This window comes from Manis javanica, chromosome 11 (assembly GCF_040802235.1).
Source record: "Manis javanica isolate MJ-LG chromosome 11, MJ_LKY, whole genome shotgun sequence".
Lineage (NCBI taxonomy): Eukaryota > Metazoa > Chordata > Mammalia > Pholidota > Manidae > Manis > Manis javanica.
The window spans coordinates 61,750,654-61,775,208 of NC_133166.1; the positions used below are offsets into that span (position 1 = coordinate 61,750,654).

General features: G+C 37.8%; 1 long non-coding RNA gene across 1 annotated transcript in view; it reads right to left on the reverse strand.

Moving 5' to 3' along the window:
* Positions 1–24,555, reverse strand: part of LOC140844283 (uncharacterized) — a 224,885-nt gene that overhangs the window by 5,740 nt on the left and 194,590 nt on the right. The window contains exons 2-3 of the long non-coding RNA XR_012122430.1: positions 8,418–8,479; positions 2,168–2,261 (exon numbers count right to left, since the gene is read on the reverse strand). This is a non-coding gene — a long non-coding RNA (uncharacterized lncRNA). The remainder of the gene's footprint in view (positions 1–2,167; positions 2,262–8,417; positions 8,480–24,555) is intronic.

Here is a 24,555-nt window from a genome sequence, read left to right on the forward strand (position 1 = left end):
ACAATAAGATATCATCTCGCTCCAATAAGGATGGCCAGCATCAAAAAGACTAAGAACAACAAATGCTGGTGAGGATGTGGAGAAAGGGGAACCCTCCTACACTGCTGGTGGGAATGTAAGCTAGTTCAACCATTGTGGAAAGCAATACGGAGGTTCCTCAAAAAACTAAAAATAGACATACCATTTGACCCGGGAATCCCACTCCTTGGAATTTACCTAAAGAATACAACTTCTCAGATTCAAAAAGACATATGCACCCCTATGTTTATCACAGCACTTTTTACAATAGCCAAGACATGAAAGCAACCTAAGTGTCCATCAGTAGATAACTGGATAAAGAAGAGGTGGTACATATACACAATGGAATACTGTTCGGCCATAAGAAAGAAACAAATCCTACCATTTGCAACAAAATGGATGGAGCTGAAGGACATTATGCTCAGTGAAATGAGCCAGGTGGAGAAAGACAAATGCCAAATGATTTCCCTTATTTGTGGAGTATTACTATGAAGCAAAACTGAAGGGTCAAAATGGCAGCAGAGTCAGAGACTCCAAGAATGAACTAGTGATTACCAAAGGGAAGGGGTGTGGGAGGGTGGGTGGAGAGGGAGGGAGAAGGCGACTGAGGGGTATTATGTTTAGTACACATGGTGTGGGGGATCACGGGGAAAACAGTGTATCACAGAGAAGGGACATAGTGGATCTCTGGCATCTTGGTGACTACATTGGGTTATGGGTGAGGACTTGATAATATGGGTAAATGTAGTAACCACCTAGTTTTTTCATGTGAAACCTTCTTAAGAGTGTATATCAGTCATACCTTAATAAAAAAGTTTTTTTAAAAAAAAGAATAGCTCAGTCAAACACACCATGCTTAGGTAATGGAGGAGAAGGTGATATTTATATTCTATAATTCATATGTGAAAACAGGAAATCATAATTGTTTCCAATGGGAACTCTGACCAAACTCAGCCATCTGCTTAGACAAGACAACCTATTTCACCTTACTTCAACTTCAGTGCTTACTGTTTGCTTGTTTTGTTTTTGTTTTCACCAAATTCAAGCATTATTATTTGCTTTACTATGTGATCACTTTGAGTCAATACTGTGGTATTCAGTATTTCCTTCTCCTCTTCCTCCCCTCCCTTTAGCACTCATTAAAACAGGTCAAGGGTGAACTGAGATAAAGAGACTTATGCTCCCAAATAGTTTTCACCTGGTCTTTATTTAGGAACATCATCTTAGGTTCTAAATGGCCTTCATTTAGGGTGACTTGTGGAATGCTTTTTTCTCCTGGGTGTAGGTTTTCATCTGGTTGTCATCCTTGGGTAGAGTTGTCCTACCTGGTCAGCACTGTGCATGGTAGCTCCTGAAGTGTGTCAAGTTCTGCTTGGCCTTGTGGACATGATGCTAACTAACACTTGCAATGATAATGATGATGACGATAGTGTCTGTCCCTGCCTCAGTCCTTAGGCTAATACACTGTCTATATGCCCGTCCTGACCTCTTTGTGTTCCATGCACTTCTCTGCCCTCAAAGGCAACAAGGAAATGTTGCTCTCTTCAAACCTGGCTACAATGTGTGGGACAACATGAGCAAATCTCAAGTCCATCCATTAAAAGTCCTCCCCTTAGGCATTACTGCTCTATTTTCGCATAGTGCCGTTTGCCGTTTCCGAGTCCTCTCATCTTCTGCCTAGGCGCAGAGAATGGAGTGCTTACTATGCTTTCAGAATTCCCAGTGTCATTTTCTCCTTCTCTTTCTTCTCTCTTGTCTCTTCACTCTTTCTTTTCCTCTCCTTGCCTCCCTCCTGGCCCCCTTTGTCCCTCCTACCCTACTCCTTTTTATGCATCTTTATACTCTTCTCTTTTATGCTTTAACATGTAAACTCAGCAATGGGAATTCCTGAAAAACTCCTTTACTCTCATCAAAGCTGGTTTCTGTTTTTGTTTTTGTTTTATCCACACCAAAGCACTTGCTTAGTCTCCTTGTGGGCTTAGAAACCTGATTTGGATGCTCAAGCCTGGGTTTTAGGCTGCACTCACCCCTTCCAAAATGGTCAAAGCTTCCCCTGCAATGGCTGGAGAATGAGCAACCAGGAAAACCAAGATTTTTAAAAAATGTTATTGGCCATATACTAATAAAAATAATAAGAGCCCATACTTACTGAGAGCCTCCTCTGTGTCCAGATCCATCTATTCCTTCTAGAGCTGTCCTATCCATCTATTCCCCAAACACTGCATCCTGATTCTGTTCCTCTCCTGAAAAATAAACAGATCAAGGCAAGAACCTCCTTTCTCACACCAGGTTCAGTTATTACATCACTCAATAAACTTTGGCAGGTTTTTTCAAAAAATATAAAATCTCAAGTCCCTCCCATCAATACTTACCCTAAATAATAATAATAACAGAGAACCCATTTGTTGAAAGTTAATTAGTAATATATTCTCATTAAATTAGTTGTAATCTATAGACCAAAGCATATAAGGTTCTGATTATGGAAGATATTTAAATGAAGACTTTGAAAATACTGAAGCTGAGAGGTATTAAATGTGCCTAAGGCTGCATGGCCAGGAGTGCTGGAAGGAGCCTGACGCCCGAGCCCAGGCCCATGTGTCTGGAAAGCCACAGTGTGGCATTGTTGAAAATTAGGGATCTGAGAAGTAAGGTCAGGGATAAAGATGCCTGTTTAACTATATTTAATAACTGTAATTAACAGTGTTTTCTATCAATGTCTTTGAATCTAGAATTGGAATATGAAAAGCAGTTTAGGGACTATGGACGGAGGCAAGTTTCTCTGTGGCTCCTGGTTGCTGGGGAATGGGGAGCGAAGAATGCATAGCGATGGTGAAGCAATGCTGGACCAGCACCCACAGGACAGCAGGAGATCCATTCACCCAGCAAACGTTTGAAGAACATACATAATGTGTTAGCATTCTGCTGAGCACCAGAAACAGAAAAATAGGTAAGGTACCCTCTCTGTTCTCAAGAAGTTTTCAACTATTCCCTCCTTCCATTCTCAAACGCAAACAGGGGCTTGTTAAAATACAGATTACTGAGGCCCACCACCAGAATTCTGATTTGGTAGGTCTGGAGAAGTACCAGAGAATTTGTTTTTCTAACAAGCCCCCAGGTGATGTGGATGGGACAGGTCCCAGGAGCGCACTTAGAGACTGTTACTGTGTTCAAGTACTAGCTGCTACAGGACCCTGGGAAAATACTTTCTGCCAATTCCACTGTTGCCAGAAAAATAAAAGTTCAAACTCTTAATCTTAACTTATTAGTACCTCCATGTTCATGGTAATAAAATACAAGCCACAACTGTTTATCTAGCTGGGCCATAGATGCACTGGGCATATTACAATTACCACTGACTTTTTACCATCACAACGAATTAGTGATAGATCCATCGATCCATAATTAGTGCCCAATTTGAGAGCCTCACAGAAGTCAGAAGCTGATGAAGCACGCATAACTGTAAGGTTCACAGCTGGGATTGAGACTTGTCCCCGTTATTCCAAAGAGTCTGTCTGCATTTTACATTCTGTGATATTGCTGAGACCAGTTCATTTGATGGCGGTGGTAAGGAGGCAAAGGCCTGAGCAGCAAGTGGCTTGGGGAGCATCAGGAAGCCTCACCATGGTAACTGATGGGATTGGTTTTTCCTCTTTTCTTTCTGCTCATGAGAAAAGCACCCCACCTGTTGAAAGGCTAAGCTCAAACAACACTAACAGGGAAGAATACGTGGCTGTCTGCTTCCCCTGGGAACTTCTTCCAACACCTAAGATGCTTCTGGAAATTGGCTTTCAGCCCCAGCCCATCTGTCTGCCTCAGTGCAGAAGGGGAGAGGAAAGGCCACCAGGCCTGCATCACGGTGACTTGGGGAAACACTGTCTGTCAGCAGCACCACCAGCAGGGAGCAGGAACACAGGCCTCACTGTGTGAGCCTGCCTGGTCCCCAGCCTGCACTGGTTGTCATGGTGACAACGGTAATGCTGTGCAGGTGCCTCATTGTGACTGAGACACGTGTGACTCAAATGATGAAAGGAATTAAAGAGGCTCAGCAGCCACCCCGCAGCTCCAGCAGGAGGGCTCTGCATCCTGCAGAGTTCTAAGCAGTGGTTAGAGAATTGAGAGGGCCGAGGAAGTCCAGGAATCCAAGTCAGGTCTCTTAAGAGAAGTCAGCACTCCCACCCCAAGTGGCTTCTCCTGGCTGGAAGCTTAAAGAGACATGGACTGTAGATGCAGGCCCCTGGTTTGGCATTGTTGATTAGAAAAGATGAATTCCCCACCTCAAGAGAAGCACATATGTTTTTCTAATCACTGCCTCTTCAACTAAAAGGAAACTGAGAGGAGTGAGCAAGAAGGTAGAAGAGAGTTCACAGTCTTGCTCTGTGAGTCAAAGTGGCAAGAAATAGGGAAATGACTCCAGGAGAAAATGGATTCAAGGTGTATGTGTGTTGTGGGGATTGTTATGTGTTTTTCTTTGAAAAATGGTTTAGTGTTTCTCAAGTACTGGAGAGTTATTGTTGCCACTGGATCTCAGGGAGGTTTGTAGGAGTAAGAGAAACCAGAGTTAAAAGTTAAATGTTGCTTTACTTTTGTGTCCTCTGGCTTGTGGCTTCCCTGTAGCCCTCTTCCACACTCAGCCCCACTGCTGCTTGTCTCTCACCACTCCATTATCCTTCTCCTTCTCCAACTCTACCAATAGGAGGAACATTAACATGTGGCGCCAATGAAGGAAAAGGAAAACAAACCACAAAATACTGAGAATGGTCAGCGTGCTAAACATTTGATGAATATTTTCTCAGGAAATCCAGACAATACAGCACTTGAACACAGTACAATCATCTTCTTCTTACAGATAAAGACACTGGACTTCAGAGAGTTTAACAACTGTGCCCTAAACCAGAGACAGAACATGGATTCATATTTAGGTCTTTATTGTGACCAAACTTCAATTTTCCTTTTCCTACTACAATGCCACATAACAGTCCCTCAAAAAGAAGAAAAACAACTCTCTTCTTTACTCTTATAATTTTAACACTTAACTGACAAGAGTTAGAATCTACTGTTTTTTGATGCCATGTCCCAGGAGTCTCATACTAGTCTTTATTATTAATAACAAATACTTGTTGAATAATCTTACCATGTCCATTTCACAACCCCATACCACAGGATATGTGTTGTAGATTTTCATTCATATTAAAGACGGGCAGATTTAGACCTAAGGAGATTATTTGCCCAAGGTCCCATAGCTGATACAGGTAGAAGCCAAGATTTCAACCCAGCTCTGTCTGTTTCAAGAGCAGAGCACTTATTCCCTATGCTATGTTATGAGATGCAGGTCTTAAACGCTTTCCTTGAAGTGAAAAACAAGGACATAGATGTTATGCTTTTTTTGTGTGTGCTTGGTTCCCATGGAAATAAACCTAAGTCGTGTGGGTTCAGGGCTTATGCAAGGGCATTTCAAGAAATGTTAAGATCCCTGCTTGTGCTTTTGCAGGTTTTTGTTTTGTTCTATTTTTCTGGAATTCTTGAACATTACCAGTGACTATTGTTTTGGGTTAGATGCTTAGATAAGGCAACCTACGTCTGCAACTGAAATGACTTTCACAAAAGCTTTCCTTCCAGGATGTGCCTGATAGAGATCAATGCATTTAATATCCATTTCAGGCTAATTAGCAAAAGCAAGGGTCCCATGAGCAACCAAGAGCCAGGATAAGGGACAATTCAGGACATCTTTTTCTAATAACTCTTTAAATGCTAATAGCTTTGGGATTATTCTATTAACAGGCAGTATCCATAAAGGAATAAAAGGGCCTGTTTCATTTAATAAAGGGATCACCAAATGGATCAGAATGTTTGTAGCAGACTGAGCAATTATCTCTTCATTTAGGTCAAGCTACTGTGGGTATCAGGAAAACATAACTAAGAAGAGCAGTCAATTTATGTACAGCCTGCAATGGACTTTATTATAAAACAAACCCTGCTCCCTGTACTTCTACAAGTCTCATAGAAAACAAATGGGCTCTACACCACAGAGTGAAGAACCCTTTCTTGGAGTCCCCGAATTCCAAGTCAAACACTTATAATGTGACAAATAAAAATCATATTCTAATGTAACACATGTTGTTACATAAACTATGTGCTTGGACAAAGAGGCAAAGGAGACAGGAAGTAGATACTAAACATCATCTACAAGATCAGAAAGACTTGTGTTCAAATCCTGGTTTATCTTTAGTAACTCCAAATATACCTGCCCCAAGCTGCAACAGTTCTGTAGTGCTGCAGGCCTCCTACTATTTATTAGAATACTTATTAGGTAAGTTATCTCACTGTTCTTTATTTTCTTATAAAATAAGCATAATCATAGTATCAAGTTCACAAAAGTTGTAAGGATTAAGTGAAATAATACATGTGCAAAGAGACTGGGCCATTGCAAATGTTTAACAGCAAATATTCAACAGACAGCTCAGTTAGAGAGGCTGGCCCTGTCAAAGACACCTAAGAGGGCCAAGGGCAAGGTGATTAATTTAAGAGTTTGGGCACTTCTCATTTAAGAAGGATCCCTCCAATGAGTAGGTCCTGCCAAAGGAGATGGATTGTACTCTTGTTAGGTGAGGGGTGACATCAGTTCTAGTCTCAGAATTTTAATTTTTGGCTTTCACAGGGATTAAGAAAATGGTACAGCCATCTGGGGAGGGAGCTGGCAAAAGAGCTGAATAAAACTGTGCTCCAGCTGAACAGGCAGAGGTTCAGCAACGGTCTGCAGCTCTAACAGCTGTTGTTACATGCTATGGGTCAGCTAGGATTGGTTGCTGAATGACTAAAGGAGCTTCTGAAAAATGCAGATTCTAGGTCCTAATCCAGATCTGCTGAATTAGAAACTCCAAAGGATAATGCCAGGGACTATAACTTTTCTAAAATGTCCTCAGGACACCAGGACACAGTCTGTGGGCTAGTGTTTGGAAGCCAGTGAGTAAGGAAGTGGAAGGACTGAGCCTGCTGCACTAAAGTGTCAAATCAGTTGTCGGGACTTTTCTGAATACTTTCAAGTCAGCCTGCACTCTTGCCTCAGAGGAATAGATCTGAGGTCCATTAATATTCTCTTTGCAAAACACCAAGTGCCTATGTGTATTATTCTGGCTTTCTTCCACTAATAAGCTATAAGAATATGACAAATAAAAGATGGTTCTGAATGACAACTTTTTGCTCTCCCCCGAGGCCCTCTTTGCCTTAATCTATCTCTTTCCTACAACTGGGAGAACAGAAGTAACATAGCAGGAGCTGTTAAGCAGATACATAAAACACCTAACTATCATGACCAGCAAGTTAGGTATGACTGACTTCCACTGCAAATGGTCACTGAAGCATATCAATAAAGCAAGAATCACATTGAGATTTATTTTAGATGTTTCCTCAAAGTGACTTCAGAAGGTAGAAAATAAATATATCCAGAAGTGAAACTGCTGGGTCATAAGTCAGGAATATGTTTAGCAATATGTATCCATTGCTTCAACATTCTCACCAAGATACAGACTTTTCAGTCTTTTTAATTTAGCCATGCTGGTGAATGTTTAGTGGGATCTCATGGTTTTAACTTGCATTTCCCTAATGTGTAATCATTTCACATAAAGTGCTTACTAGAGTGTTTTAATCATAACTCATCAATTTCATTCCTAAGTAGATGCCCAAGTGTTTATATGTCCACCAAAAGACACATATAAGCAGCTTCATTTATAATAGCCAAAACCTGGAAACAATCCAAGTATCTATCAACAGGAGAATAGATAATAAATTAGAGTATATATTGATATAATGGAATATACACAGCAAGAAAAATAAAAACTACAAAAACATGCCACATCATGGATGAACCTTACGGATGTTATGTGGAAGGATAAAAAACAGACACAAATGAGTATGCACAGTAAATTCCATTTATATGAAGTTCACAAATATAATGGATAGTGACTGAAGTTGAAATAGTAGTTAACTCTGGTGGGAGTGTAACCAGGGCAGGCTTAATGGGTGCATATGTCTCATCAGGCTCCACATTTACAACGGTCCTATGCTCGGTTTACTGTTCTTTTCCCACCACCTTGAAATTCTTAATATTTTTTTGAACACGGGGCCCCACATTTTCATTTTGGAGTGTGAGCTATAAATTATGCACCTGGTCCTTGGTTTAATTGACTATAAAAACGCACAAGGGAACTTCCTGGGCATTGGGAATGTGCTCTATCTTGATCAGGGTGGTAGTTACAAGATGTATGCATATGTTCAAGTCCATTGAGCTATACACGTAAGATTTGTGGACTTTACTGTATGTAAGTTATAACTTAGTAAATTAAAGTCCAACAAAAATGTGTAAGAATAAACAGAATATATAGCAATGTGAAGAGCAATCTTACCAGAATTGCTCGAGGCTTTCCCGATTCGCTCTGGGGAGGATTCTAATCCTACGTGACCCCACCTGTAGGAAAGAACAGGGGAATGATGTGTTACCATACACTGAGTATCTACTATGTGTCAGGCAGTGTGGAAATCACTTCACATGTGTTAAATCATTAAAGCTTCACAACAACCTTTTAAAATAGATGGCATTCACCTCAATTAATAGGTAAGGAAAAGGAGATCTAGAGTGGGTAAGCAACTTGTCTAATGATAGACTTTGTGTGTGAGTGGCCAAAAGGAGTCTCAAACCCAGATCCACCTACTTCACAGACATATCCTTTCCACACTATCCCTCCACCTTGATTTGTGAAAAATCTCCTGGCCATGTATTTGGGGAGAGAAAAAGGCTGACTACATTCCAGAAATATTCCAATATGATGTAACTATTCAGAGGTTGGATACAACGTGGAGAAATCTTTTTCCTGCCCTTGCAGACATGCAGTACCCTCCCAGGGCAGGAGATTCAATTTTATCCAGTGAACATAACTGCAGGTATTAGTCCTAGAAATACAATTACCCACTTCAAGTATTTGACTCAAGGACTTGGCTCAGCCACCGACTCTACAGCTTGCAATGGGCCATAAGAAATAAGCATTGTTATGTGACCTTCAAAACGTGACAGATGAGTAGCAGAATAAATTATTCATTTAATGGATTTAGATACACAGGGCCTTCCCTGCTTTAACACTGAGGTCTTATTTATGGCCTGGTCTTAAATGAGTTTCTTCGTGTGGAAGCTTTGAAAAGCCATTACAGTCAAAACCTTTCATGGGATTTATTACTAGAATGCTTTGAAAATTTCTATGTAGAAAACAGGAAAGTAGGGAAACTATTGTGTCTCTTATATGAACACAAAGAAAAAAATCACTGACTTAAAACACAGATGTCTAAATGTTTGACACTGTGGAAATACTAAAAATAGAAGATAATCTGTATTTAACCTGGTTTTAAAATATATGCTTATGTAGGGTTTCATGGGCCCTTTATATAATTTTTTCCAGTTAATTACCCAATAAACATGTTTTTAGAATCTTTATATACATGTCAGTGCGCTAAAGATTTTTAAGCATATGAGATGGATGAGATTTAAATTTTACCTTCTGTAAGGTAAGAGTAGAACAAATAATATTATATAACATGTATCCTACATGCCCACAGTATAAGAGGATGTAATAAATTTAAGAATTGTACCATCAAGAGAAGGGATGATGGGAGGAACAAGCCCCTACATGTATCTTTCTCAGGAAAAATGAGTGATTGCCAGAAATGTAATGGAATTGCCAAAAATACAAAATTATGTGGTTAGAGTGGTTCCTCTTATTTTTTTTGTTTTTCTACAGGTAGTTGTAGAAACTATCCTTCTTGATCTCTTATCCATGTCTCCCTCTCAGTTTTTGTCTCTATCTTACTGTCTTCCTCCCCTTTCCTCCCCTGGATCAGAACACTTGGGAGAGACTAAGGAGGTACCCAGAAGGCTGTGAGACAATGGTGCCCCAGCTCAAGACCAAAGACAACAGCAGGTGCCTTTCCCAAATGTCAGCATCCCTTTGGGTAAGGGGAGCATGAAAATGTGCTGTGATCCACACAACAGGGAGAACGGCTTTAGGAATCCCAGGCAACACCATGGCACTGAAACAAATTAGCTGGCTTCTGGTTTAAGTTCAGACCCTTCCCAAAAAAGGCACCAGAAAAACCCCATCACCTTTTCATCTTGAAAAAAAAAAAAAAGACTTAGTAGACTCAAGCCAAAAATGAAAAAGGGACCGGGAGAAAGGCAACATTGTATGGTGCTCATTTTCAGAGTTGAAAAAAGGAAATATTGACTCATCTTCACTTAACAATTAGGTTCTCAAGTTAGAAGTGGGCATAAAATAGACATAGAATGGATATAGAAGTGAACACAGTAATGGTTCACATTTATGAAGCAGTTACAATGTAACAGGAATTATTCCAAGTTCTTTGGTTTTAACTCATTGACTCCTCATGACAATCTTGGCAGGTGGTACTATAATCATGGCCACTTTAAGTGTGATGGAAGTGAGGCAAAGATTGTTTAAGTAAATTGTTCAGGCACATCACATGTTTATAGGTGATAATGCTGAAATTCAGACCCAGGCAGGCTAGCTCCAGAGCCCTGACTACAGGGCAATAAAACTGAGATATAAAAAGGGTCTAAGATGGACAATATATATCCCCAGTGTATCTGTGAGCCAATTTGGCCTCTGTCTTCACCACATTACCTGGTTACCTCAATTACTGAAGGATTCCATGACTACTGAATGTGGAATAAGGCAAGAATCACAAGAAACGGTCCAATTATTGAGAAGAAAAGTGGGACTGCAGAAAGTGACTCCTCCTAATTTGCACAACTATGATTGGAGCCCAGATACTTTAAACTCTAAGACCTATGTGCTTTCTATGCAACCACACAAATTTATACATCTGATTCTAATGCCCCTGCATCACCTCCATCCTCCCACAATGTCCCTGCCCCATGATCTGCCAATGCACATCCACATGTTCATTACAAAACACAGATTGATTCTGAACATTAGAGGAGAAATATCCTTTCATATGACCTAGAAACCCCTCTGTTCTCCAGATTGGTTTTATATAGATGAGAAGATTGAGGCCTAGAAAAGCAAAATATTTTTCACAATTTCATTCATACGTGGTAGCTAACTGGGAGCTAATTTCTTCCAATTCCTACTTCAGTTTCCCTCTTACAAAATACTTCATCCAATATATTCACCTTTACTTGTAATAAAATGTTTATCATCAATGACATACATTGGATCATATATGGATAATCACCCACCTTAAAATTTTTACATGAAATTCTCATTAAGACTCATGAAAAATACATTATGCTTATTTTCAGGATCATTACAACTCAGATCTAATGACTCCAAACTCAGTGTTGTGTCCACACTACCAGAGCTGTTCTCTACTCCTTAGGACCACAAGTAATTCTGATTAGATTTATTGGTTCTACATTTATTACCATTCAATATCTATTAAGTACAAACCACATGGCCACGAGATGTACCTCAAGATTTATATTACGTTTATTAAACATGCATTAAGTATTTACTGTGTATCTATTTTATCTTACATGTATATATACATGAAGGTATGTGTGTGTGTATATAATGTGTATGGATACATATATACACATACAGAGTAATATGTATCTATATAAAGTTCAAGAAATACAGATATATCTCCTTATATGACTATATCATATGAGTTCCATTAATTTAAATTTGCTACACAAAACACACAAAAACTAATTTGAAATACCTGCCATAAAATATTTGATGAGAGATGTTTGACAAATATGTCCAACTAAATGATCTTTTATATATTCCGCAAAGACTTGCCTATTTAAACCACACTTACTAGAGTCATTCTTATCTTATTTTCATTTTTTTTATTCATTTCTACATATTTATTTGTTGCCTTTCTTTTTATTAAGAAATCATTGATATACACCCATAAGGTTTCACATGAAAAACATTGAGGTTACTACATTCACCCATATTATCAAGCTCCTCTACACTCCATTGCAGTCACTGTCCATCAGCGCAGTGAGATGCCAGAGTCACTAATGTCTTCTCTGTACTACACTTTCTTCTCTGTTACCCCACACACACCATGTGTGCCAATCATAATGCCCATCAATCCCTTTCTCCCTCCCTCCAAACCCACCATCTCCCACCCCTCCGCATTGGTAACCCTTAGTCCCTTCTTGGAGTCTGTGAGTAGGCTGCTGTTTTGTTCATTCAGTTTTTCTTCATTGTTATGCTCCACAAATAAAGGAAATCATTAGGTACTTCTCTTTCTCTGCCTGGCTTATTTCACTGAGCACAATATACTCTAGCTCCATTCATGTTGTTACAAATGGTAGGATTTGTTTTCTTCTTATGGCTGAATAATATTGTATATGTACCATATTTTCTTTATCCATTTATCTACTGATGGACACTTACATTGTTTCCATATCTTGGCTATTATAAATAGTGCTGCAATAGACATAAGGGTGCATAAGTCTTTTTGAATCTGGGATCTCGTTTTCTTTGGGTAAATTCCTAGGGAAGGAATTACTGGGTCAAATGTTATTTCTATTTTTAGTTCTTTGAGGAACCTCCATATTGCTTTCCACAATGGTTGAACTAGTGTAATCCTACCAGGAGTGTAGGAGGGTGCCCCTTTCTTCACATCATTGCCAGCATTTGTTGTTCCGTGTCTTTTCGATATTGGTTATCCTAACTGGTGTGAGATATTATCTCATTGTGGTTTTAATTTGCATTTCCCTGATAATTAGAAATGTGGAGCATCTTTTCATATGCCTGTTGGCTATCTGAATTTCTTCTTTGAAGAAGTGTTCAGATCCTCTGCCCACTTTTTAATCGGGTTATTTGCTTTTTGGATGTTAAGGCATGTGAGTTCTTTATATATTTTGGGTGTTAACCTCTTGTTGGATATGTCATTCTCGAATATATTCTCCCAAACTGTAGGATGCCTTTTATTCTACTGATAGTGTCCTTGGCCATACAGAAAGTTTTTAGTTTGTTCCCATTTTTAGCAGTCCCATTTGTTCATTTTTACTTTTGTTTCTCTTGCCCAAGGAGATGTTCTCAGGAAAAAGTTGCTCATATTCATATTTAGGAGATTTTTGCTTATGTTTTCTTCTAAGAGTTTTATGGTTTCATGACTTACATTCAGGTCTTTGATCCATTTTGAGTTTACTTTTGTGTATGGGGTTAGACAATAATCCACTTTCATTCTCTTACATATAGCTGTCCAGTTTTGCCAACACCAGTTGTTGAAGGGGCTGTCACTTCTCCATAGTATATCCATGGCTCCATTATCATGTATTAATTGATCATATATGCTTGGGTTTGTATTTGGACTCTCTATTGTGTTCCATTGGTCTATGGGTCTGTTCTTGTGCCAGTACCAAATTGTCTTGATTACTGTGGCTTTGTAGTAGAGCTTGAAGTTGGGGAGTGTAATCCCCCCCCACTTTATACTCCCTTCTCAGGATTTCTTTGACTATCTGGGGTCTTTTGTGATTCCATATGAATTTTAGAACTACTTGCTTTAGTTCGTTGAAGAATGTCATTGGTATTTTGATAGGAATGGATTGAATCTGTAGATTGTTTTAGGCAGGATGGTCATTTTGACAATATTAATTCTTCTTATAAATTTTAGGAAGATTTTCTCTAGTTCGTTGAAGAATGTTGTTGGTATTTTGATAGGAATTGCATTGAATCTATAGATTGCTTTAGGCAAGATGGCCATTTTGACAATATTAATTGTTCCTATCCATGAGCATGGGATGTGTTTCCATTTATTGGTATCTTCTTTAATTTCTCTCATGAGTGTCTTGCGGTCTTCAGAGTATAGGTCTTTCACTTCCCTGGTTAGGCTTATTCCAAGGTATTTTAGTCTTTTTGATGCAAATGTGAATGGAATTGTTTTCCTGATTTCTCTCTCTGCTAGTTCATTGTTAGTGTATAGGAATGCCATATATTTCTGTGTACTAATTTTGTGTCCTGCAACTTTGCTGAATTCAGATACTAGACCTCATAGTTTTGTAGTGGATTCTTTAGGGTTTTTTAATGTACAGTATCATGTCATCTGCAAACAGGGACAGTTTAACTTCTTCCTTGCCAATCTGGATGCCTTGTATTTCTTTGTGTTGTCTGATTGCCATGGCTAGGAACTCTAGTACTATGCTGAATAGAAGTGGGAAAAGTGAGCATCCTTGTCTTGTTCCTGATCTTAAAGGAAAAGCTTTCAACTTCTTGCTGTTAAGTATGATGTTGGCTGTGGGTTTGTCATATATGGCCTTTATTATGTTGAGGTACTTGCCCTCTATACCCATTTTGTTGAGAGTTTTTATCATGAATGGATGTTGAATTTTGTCAAATGCTTTTTCAGCATCTATGGAGATGATCATGTGGTTTTTGTCCTTCTTTTTGTTGATGTGGTGGATGATGTTGATGGATTTTTGAATATTGTACCATCCTTGCATCCCTGGCATAAATCCTACTTGATAATGATGGATGATCTTTTTGATGTATTTTTTAATTTGGTTTGCTAATATTTTGTTGAGTATTTTTGCATCTATGTTCATCAGGGATATTAGTCTGTAATTTTCTTTTTTTGTGGTGTCGTTCCCTGGTTTTGATATTAGAGTGATGCGGGATTCATAGAATGAGTTTGGAAGTATTCTCTCTTCTTCTACTCTTTGAAAAACATTAAAGAGGATGGGTAATAGGTCTTCACTAAATGTTTGATAAAATTCGGCAGTGAGGCCATCTGGTGCAGGGAGTTTGTTCTTAGGTAGTTCTTTGATTACCAGTTCAATTTTGTGCTGGTAATTGGTCTGTTCAGATTTTCTGTTTCTTCCTTGGTCAGCCTTGGAAGGTTGTATTTTTCTATAAAGTTGTCCATTTCTTCTAGGTTATCCAGTTTGTTAGCATATAATTTTTCATAGTATTCTCTAATAATTCTTTGTATTTCTGTGGTGTCTGTAGTGATTTTTCCTTTCTCATTTCTGATTCTGTTTACATGAGTAGACTCTTTTTTTTTGGTAAGTCTGGCTAGGGGTTTATCTAATTTGTTTATTTTCTCTAAAAACCAGTGCTTCGTTTCGTTGATTCTTTCTATTGTTTTATTCTCAATTTTATTTATTTCTGCTGTAATCTTTATTATGTCCCTCCTTCTACTGACTTTGGGCCTCCTTTGTTCTTCTTTTTCAAGTTTCATTAATTGTGATTTTCAACTGCTTAAATGGGATTGTTCGTCTTTCCTGAGGTAGGCCTGTATTGCAATATACTTTCCTCTTAGCATGGCCTTGGCTGCATCCCATAGATTTTACAGTGTTGAATTATTTTTGTCATTTGTCTCCATATATTGCTGATGCCAGCTATCAAACCTTAGGAACACTTCCATCTAGAACAGTCCCACCTAAATGGACTGTAGAGGTGGTTTGTGGGAGGTATATTCACTCAGCTTTTGCTTATCTGGAAATTGTTTAATCCCTCCTTCAAATTTAAATAATAATCTTGCCAGATAAAGTAATCTTGGTTCCAGGCCCTTCTGCTTCATGGCATTAAACACATCATGCCACTCCCTTCTGGCCTGTAAGGTTTCTGCTGAGAAGTCTGATGATAACCTGATGGGTTTTCCTTTGTATGTGATCTTTCTTCTCTCTCTGGCTCCTTCTAATACTCTGTCCTTATCCTTGATCTTTACCATTTTAAGTATTATATGTCTTGGTGTTGTCTTCCTTGGGTCACTTGTGTTGAGAGATCTGTGTACCTCCATGCCTGAGACACTATCTCCTTCCCCAGATTGGGGAAGTTTACAGAAATTACCTCCTCAAAGATACTTTCTATCCCTTTTTCTCTCTTCTTTTTCTGGTACCCCTATAATGCGAATATTGTTCCATTTGGATCGGTCACACAGTTCTCTCAATATTCTTTCATTCTTAGAGATCCTGTTTTCACTCTGTGCCTCAGCTTCTTTGTATTCTTATTCTCTATTTTCTTTTTCATTTATCATCTCCTCCACTGTATGCAATCTACTTTTAAAACCCTCCACTGTGCTCTTCAACAGTTGGATCTCTGACTGCTATTCACTCCTGAGGTCTTGAATATCTTTCCGTACCTCCATCAGCATGTTAATGATTTTTATTTTGAACTCCCTTTCAGGAAGAGTCATGAGGTCCATGTCATCTTTCTCAGGAGTTATATTAATTTTACTCTGAACCAGGTTCCTTTGTCATTTCATAATTGGATATGGTGCCCTCTCTTGTCCATAACCTCTACTCTCTGGAGCTGTCCATAACCTCTACTCTCTGGAGCTGCTCAGCCCCTGGAGCAATGTCACAGGGGAGTGCTATTGGTGCCTTGGGGAGGAAAGAGCTGTTTACTGCTTCCCAGCTGTTATGCCTATCTCCACTGCCTGAACTAGTGGGCCAAGCACACAGGTGTGAGCCTCTATGCTTTGTGTTGTAGTTGCTGTAGTCAGATCTTCCCTCTGGCTGGCCTAATGCCAGCGTAGGGTTTGCTAGTTTGCAAGCCAGGTGGGGCTGCCTAGGAGAAAGCCACAATAGGCTGCATATCATGGAGGGGGTCCCCAGAGCTGTGTAGCCAGCCAGGGAGTTGGAGCACCTGGAAATCATGGAATCTCCCAACCTGCTGGCAGAGGGCACCCAGACAATTTTGTCTACCTGTCCTTTCTCCTGAGGAGTAAGCTCTGTGCAATCCTTGCCCCTTTAGCAACTCTCTTGCTAAGGGCTTCCTTGTTAGGAAGTCTCTCAGACTGCCTGCCTGTCTTTTGTCCTATAGAAGCCGGATATGGATTCCTGCTTTCCACAAGTGGCTGGAATCTCAGTCTCTCCAGGAATTCTGCCTTTCTTTGCTTTCCAACCCCCTAATCATGAGAGTACCATGCAAGCACCATGAAATGTAAGTTTGTGCTCCCAGAGCAGATCTCCGAGTTAGGTATTCAGCAGTCCCAGGCCTCCACTCCCTCCCCGCTCCATTTCTCTTCCTCCAGCTGGTGAGCTGGGATTGGGGAGGGGCTCGGGTCCTGCCGGGCCACAGCTTTGGTATGTTACCCTGTTCCATGAGGTCTGCTCTTTTCTCCAGATGTATGCAGTCTGGAGCAGTCCTCTTTCCTGTTGTTCTTTTGTGATTAGTTGTATTAATTATATTTTCATATAATATGCAGTTATAGGAGGAATGCTCTGTCTCACCTCTCATGTCACCATCTTCCAAAAGAAGGACTATAGTTTTATAGTATAGCTTGTGATCAGGAAGTGTGATGCTTCTGGCTTTGTTCTTTCTCAGGATTTCTTTGGCTGTCCAGGGTGTTTTGTGGTTCCACATAAATTTTAGGAGTGTTTTTTTATACTTCTATAATAAATAGCACTGGGATGTTTTTAGGGATTGTGCTTAACTTATAGATAGCTTTGTTAGTATTGGAATTTCAGCAATATTAATTGTCCAAAAATCCATTAATACAGGACACCTTTCCATTTACTTGTGTTTTGTCTGCTATCTTTCATCAGTGTCTTATAATTTTCAGCATAGAAATATTTCTCCTTAGTTATATTTATTCCTATGTATTCAATTATTTTTGGTGCTATTGGGAATGGGATCAACTTTATTTCTTTTTCAGACATGTCATCTGTTGGTGTATAGAAATGCTGATTTTTGTATGTTAATTTTGTATCCAGCAACTTTACTGAATTCACTGATCAGATCTAACAACTTTTTTAGTTGAGCTTTAGGACTTTCTACATATAAAATTATGTTGTCTGCAAGTAGAAGCAACTTTATTTCTTCCTTTCCAATTCTGATATACTTCATTTATTTTTCTTATTCAATGCCCCAGCCAGGACTTCCAGTACTATGCTGAATAGGAGTGGTGAGAGTGGGCACCATTATCATGTTTCTGACCTTAGATAAAAAGCTTTCATCCTTTCACCCTTATGATGGCAGCTGTGGGCTTGTCGTATATGGCCTTCATTATGTTATGCTCCTTCTTTGTCTAATTTGTTAAGAGTGTTTACCATGAATATGTTGAATTTTGTCCAGTGTTCCTGCATCTATTGAGATGATCATATGATTATTTTCTTTTCTTTTATTAATGCAATGTATTATATTCATTGATTTGTGTGTGATCAAACACCTTTACATTACAGAGATAAATCCTACTTGATCATGGTGAATGATCTTTTTAAAATGCTTCTGAATTTGGCTTCCTAGTATTTTATTGAGAATGTGTGCACCTATATTTATCAGGAATATTGGGCTGTAGTTTTCTATTCTAGTACTGTCCTTTTCTGGTTTTGGTATCAGGATAATGCTGGCTTTGTAAAATGACTTTAAGAATGTTCTCTCCTCTTTAATTTTTTGGAACAATATGAGAAAGATTGGTGTTAATTCTTCTTTAAATGTTTGACAAAATTCAACAGTGAAACCATCTGGTTCTGGAGTTTTCTTTTGATTACTGGTTCAATCTCTTTACCAGTAATTAGTCTACTCATATTTTCTATTTCTTCCTCTTTAGTATTGGTAAGTTGCATGTTACTTGGAGTTTTCCATTTCTTCTAGGTTGTCCAGTTTTTTGGTGTATAGTTGTTTATAATAGCCTTTTTGTGATCCTTTGAAATTCAGTGGTATCAGTTGTAATATCTCCTTTTTCATCTATTTTTTTGTTGATTTGGGTCCTTTCTCTTTTTGTCTTGGTTAGTGTAGCCAAATTTTTGTCAATTTTCTTTATTTATTCAAAGAACCAAGTTCCTAGTTTGGTTAATTTTTTGTATTGTTTTTCTACTCTATTTCATTTATTTCTACTATAATCATTATTATTTCCTTTCTTCTGGTAACTTTGGGCTCAGTTGTTTTTCTCATTCCATAAAGTATAGAGTTAGGTTGTTTATTTGGGATCTTTTTATTTTTTAATGCAGGCATTTATTGCCATGAACTTCCCTTTTATAATGGCTTCTGCAACATCCCATGAGTTCTTGCTATTTTGTATTTCCATTTTCATTTGTCTCAAGAAACGTTTTTTATTTATTCTTTAATTTCTTGTGTGGCTCATTGGCTTTTCAGGAAAGTATTGTGTTATTTCCAAGTGAATTTTCCAATTTTTTTCTTCTTGTTATTGGTTTCTAATAATTTCCTGTTATTTTGGTCAGAGAAGATCCTTGGAATGATCTGAATCTTCTGGAATTTGCTACGACTTGTTTTATGACTTAACATACAGTCTATACTAGAAAGTGTTCCATGTGCACTTCTGAAGAATGTATATTCTGCTGTTGTTGGGTAGAATGTTCTATATATATCTGTTGGGTCCTTCTGATCTACAGTGTTGTTCAAATGCACTGTTTCCTTATACATTCTCTGTCTGAATGACTTATCCATTGTTGAGAGTGAGGTACTAAAGTTCCCAACTATTATTATATTACTGTGTATTTCTCCTTTTACCTCTGTTATTTTTGCTTCATATATTTAGGTGCTCCACTATAAATATTTACAATTGGAAATAACCTAATTGTTCATCAATGGTGAATTGATAAAGTAGTTGTAGTATTTAAAAAAAAAGGAAATTCTACCATTTGTTACACTATGAATGGATCCTGAAGGCATTTTGCTTAGTGAAATAAGTCAGTCAGAAAGACATAAATGCTATATGATCTCACTTATATTTGGAATCTTAAAGAAAAACTGAAAAAAAACCCTCATAGAAAAAGAGGTAAGACTTGTTATCAGAGGCAGGGGATGAGGAGAAGGGGAATTGTTCAAGAGATATAAGCTTCCAGTTGTAAGATAAACAACTACTAAGGATGCCTCATACAACATGACTATGGCTAACACTGCCATATGATACATAGGAAAGTTGTTGAAAGTAAATCCTAAGCATTCTCATCACAAAGAGAAAATTTTTTTTCCTTTATTCTTCTTTCTTTTTTTGTATTGTATTTATATGACAAGATAGATATTAGCTGAATCTATTGTGGTAATCATTTCACAATAAATGTAAATAAAGTCATCATGCTGCACGCATTATACTTACACAATGATGTATATCACTTGTTTCCTAATAAAACTGGAAAAAACTGACAGAAAATTATTTAGTTAAAAAGATTTCATTGTAATACTTCACCTCAGAAAAGGCCTTAAATGAGAACTTATCTTTTCAGTGAGACCTTATAGCAAAAACTGAGAACATATCCCAGGACAATGACATCCCCTAGCCAAGAGTTCCTCTGAACCAGTGTTAATGTCTCTGCATTTCATAAACACTGAGGAGAAAAATTAATTCTGCAGTCAGTAAGCATGCTATTTCCTTGTCTGAAGATACTCAGGCTGTATTAGTTTGCTAGGGCTGCCATAGCAAAGTGCCATAGACTGGGTGGCTCAAGCAACATGATTTTATTTTCTCATAATCCTGGAAGCTAAAAGTCCAAGACCAAGATGTTGGTAGGGTTGGTTTCTTCTATGGCTTTTTTCCTTGGCTTCTAGACAATCATCTCCTCCTTGTGTCTTCCCATGTTCTTTCCTCAATGTGTGTTTGTGTCCTAATCTCCTCTTCTTATAAAAATATTATCTATATAGGATTAGGATCCATCTGTAATATTTAATTTTGCCCTAATTATCTCTTTAAAGTTCCTATCTCCAAATCCAGTCATATTCTGAGATACTGGGACTTAGAAGACTTCAACACAGGGGGAAGGATAAAATTCAGCCCATAAAATGGCCCAGCTGAAATAATCTTTCTTTGGTATTGTCCTATCCCAGTACTTCTGAAATTTTTATTTCTTACTTAACAGTGTGTTGCCATTCAACAGTTCTTTTCCTACCCACCAACCCCAATGCCACCCTAAAATAGAGCGATAGAGCCTAGTGCTGTCTTGCATTCACAGGCTATGGGTTTCATCCAGGATTAGCACATAACCCAAGCAAGAAAATGAAATACAGTAGAATTTTCCCTCTGAGAAAAAAGCCTCCTACTCTTGTCTCCAAAGAGATATTGAGATGATGCAACCCACTGGGCCAGTAGAAGCCTTTTACAGCCAAGATGGGTGAGTCTGAGAAAAGTCAAATAATTTGGAGAAAGAGTAGACTTGAAAGACTGGGAGAAATGGGTGTTGGTGATACTGTTGAAGGCCTGGATCAAACTATGAAGTTAAAATCATACCCAATCTTTCCTATCACAATATCCGTTTTGCTTTAACCATTGGCTACCTTCTCAACAGGAAGAATATTAACTGAAACAACAGTTACAGATCTTCCTCAACTTATGGTGGTGTTTTGGCCCAATAAACCCATCATAATTGAAAATTTCATAAGTTGAAAATGCATTTTAATATTCCTATCCTACTAAACATCATAGCTTAGCCTAGTTTACCTTAAACATGCTCAGAACACATACATTAGCTGATATCTGGGAAAAAGCATTGTACACAAAGCTTATTTTATAATAAAGTGTTGAATATCTAACATAGTTTATTGAATGCTGTACTGAAAGTGAAAAACAGAATGGTTAGGTACAGAATGCTTCTAAGTGTATTGGTTTTTTACCCTCATGATCATGTGGCTGACTGGGAACTGCAGCTCACTATTGGTACCCAGCATCTCAAGAGAGGATCAGACCACACAGAATTAGCTGGGGAAAAGATCAAATGCAAAATCTGAAGTATGGTTTCTACTGAATGTATATCACTTTCACACTATCATTAAGTCAAAAAATCATTATGTCGAACCCTACTAAGTCTGGAACCATCTGTAGATGAAAGGGAGCGGTGGAGCTCAGGAACAGGCCAGGCCGCTAGAGTGGATGAGGAAATTTTCCTGACACTTTCAACTGTTTGGCCTATGCAGACAGAGCACTTATGTTAAGTGTCTAAAAATTAAGATTACTTAATCCAACAAATGTTTACAAAACGCCTAATAGAATCATGTATTGTGCTACAGTGTGCATTCTCAACAGAGGTGATATGGTCCCAAAAGGGGCAAAAATTTATTTTTCTGAAGGTAGGAAAATCTTATTCTTTTTTAACACATAAAACAAAGATATGCATATAGTGCCTGAACAGATATAGAATATACGGGTGGGTTTACAGTTTCATCAGGGGAATAGGACAGCTAAAGGGAAAAATCTGTCCAAAAAAGCATTCTCAGGAGGGCAATAATTTAAAAATAGCTTAAAAATGTAAAAAAGAATGGTTGAGAAATACTATGCCAAAGGAAATTTGGAGACATGCAGATACAAATAATGTGGGTGCAATAGGCTCTGGGATAGAGAAATACACGGGTACCATAAAGACTAAAAGAGAAAGTGCTTTCAATTCTACAGGGACAGAGGACTGAATGAAGTGCCAAAATAGTTATGTAGAAAATGATACTTTTTCTTATTCCGAAAGCTAAGTAATCAAGAAGAAAAAGCACATCCTAGTCAGAGTGGCCTGTGTAAGTAAAAGCATGGAAGCATAAAAGGGCTCAATATGACTGGAATTTAGGCTATTAAAGGGAACGCAGGAAACAAGGGAGGCAGGCTTGTCAGATATGAATATCTTATTAATAGTAGATTAAATAGATAACGTTTTTCTTCTCTCTTATAAGAATGCTGGAAGTTGGAAGCTTCTGACTTCAATTCATTAGCTCAAAGCTGCCAAGATTGTCATTTTTGAAATTCTCTTTGTTTTTTCCTATATGTTTGCCACTCTGATCATTGTAGGCATCTGGGGCAGCTCCAGACACTTGTGTTTAAGACAGGAAAATTGAAAAAGTACATTTATTTTCTACATCAATCACCTTTTATCAGGAAAGTAAAAGCTTCCCCAGAATAACATGTCTCTCCCTACCCATTTGATTAATTGGCTTGATATGGTCATTCAGCCGTTTTAAGTCACAAAGAATACTACTGGGAAAGTGCAGACACAATTGTCGTAAGTTGTGTAGAGTAAGTATTCCAACACCCAGAGACAGGTAAATTGTACCACAAATTTAATCTCAGTACTGTTGGAAAGAAATATGTGGAGAATAGAGTTTTAGGGTAAGGAAGAAATGATCAAAGATCAAATTGTTATTTAGTTCTCTGTAGCTAAGACTAGGCATAGGATAAAATTCCATTGTACTTTAGAAATCATTATTATTATAGAGATGATGAAATTATTATTGATTTTTATATTCTTCATATTTCCAAATTTTCTATAGTGAATATGCATTAGTCATATAATCAAGAAAAAAAAAACATTGTAATATTTCAAAGAAACAGTTCCCAATAAAATTATTGCTTAGAGAAAAGAACTAGACTATTTTAAGAGCTAAGCTGGTAGAAAAATTAAGTATAGCATATTTAGGTAATTGGACTCAAACACAGAAAATATGGAAGAAAACTAGTGAGGCTCAAGAAGAGAGAAACAGTAATTGGTTTTCTGAAGCCAATTCATACTAGCTTTTGAGAGCCAATTGATAAATTTTTTGGAGTTTTGCAAGTCATTTGTCAAGCACAGTCATTATTAAATATTAAATTGTATAAACTTACAGATAAATAAAGGCAACAAATATTCAAAAAACACTAGATAATGGTTGTTATTAAGTATCCCCAACTCCGCTTTCAGTGATAATCAGCTGGTAGCCCAAAACTGGCCACAGCAGGAGTATTTACATCATGGAGGTCGGCAAATACTACAAATTAGAGCTTGATTTATTGTTTTGTTGATTATTTATAGTTAAGTGATAGAAAATGTTATTAATAAATATTAAACTTAAATTAAATTATGCATTGGCTACAAATAACATATTACAAATTGCACAAAAATTTGAAAAAGTATTCTTCCATCAGCATTATCACAATAGTCACCATCTAACTCTTAAAACCTCTTTCCTTCTCTTCTCTTAAAAAAAAGTCTTGATTCTTAAAAAAATTTAACATGCATTACCATGTAACCTAGTAACTGCACTCCTGGGCTTTTATCCCAGAAAAATGAAAATGTATGTTTACACAAAAAACTGTATATGAATGTTTGCAACAGCCTTACTTGTAACAACCTGTATCTGGAAAAATCCCAGGCGTCATTCAATCGGTGAATGGTATATAAGCAAACTGCAATTCCATACAAGGAACTATTCAGTAATAAAAGTGAAAAAGCTACTGATACGTGACTGCTGAACCTCCAAAGAATTATGATGAGTGAAAAAAAGACAATTCCAAAGGTTATATACTTTATAATTCCATTTACATGAAATTCTTAATATGTGAATAATATAGAAATGCAAACAGGTCAGTGGTTGCCAAGGACTAAAGAGAGAGCAGGTGGGGGTAGGGGAAAGTGGGTGTGGTTATAAAAGGACAACATTAGGAATCTCTTCAGTGATGGAAGTATTCTGTATCTTGACCGTATCAATATCAATGTCTTGGTTATGATACTATACTATAGATTACAGGACATTATAGCTGCTGGAAACTAGATAAAAGGTACACAGGATCTCTATGTCATTATTTATGACTGCTTGTGAAACTATAATTATTTCAAAACAAAAAAGTTTAAAAAATAGAGAA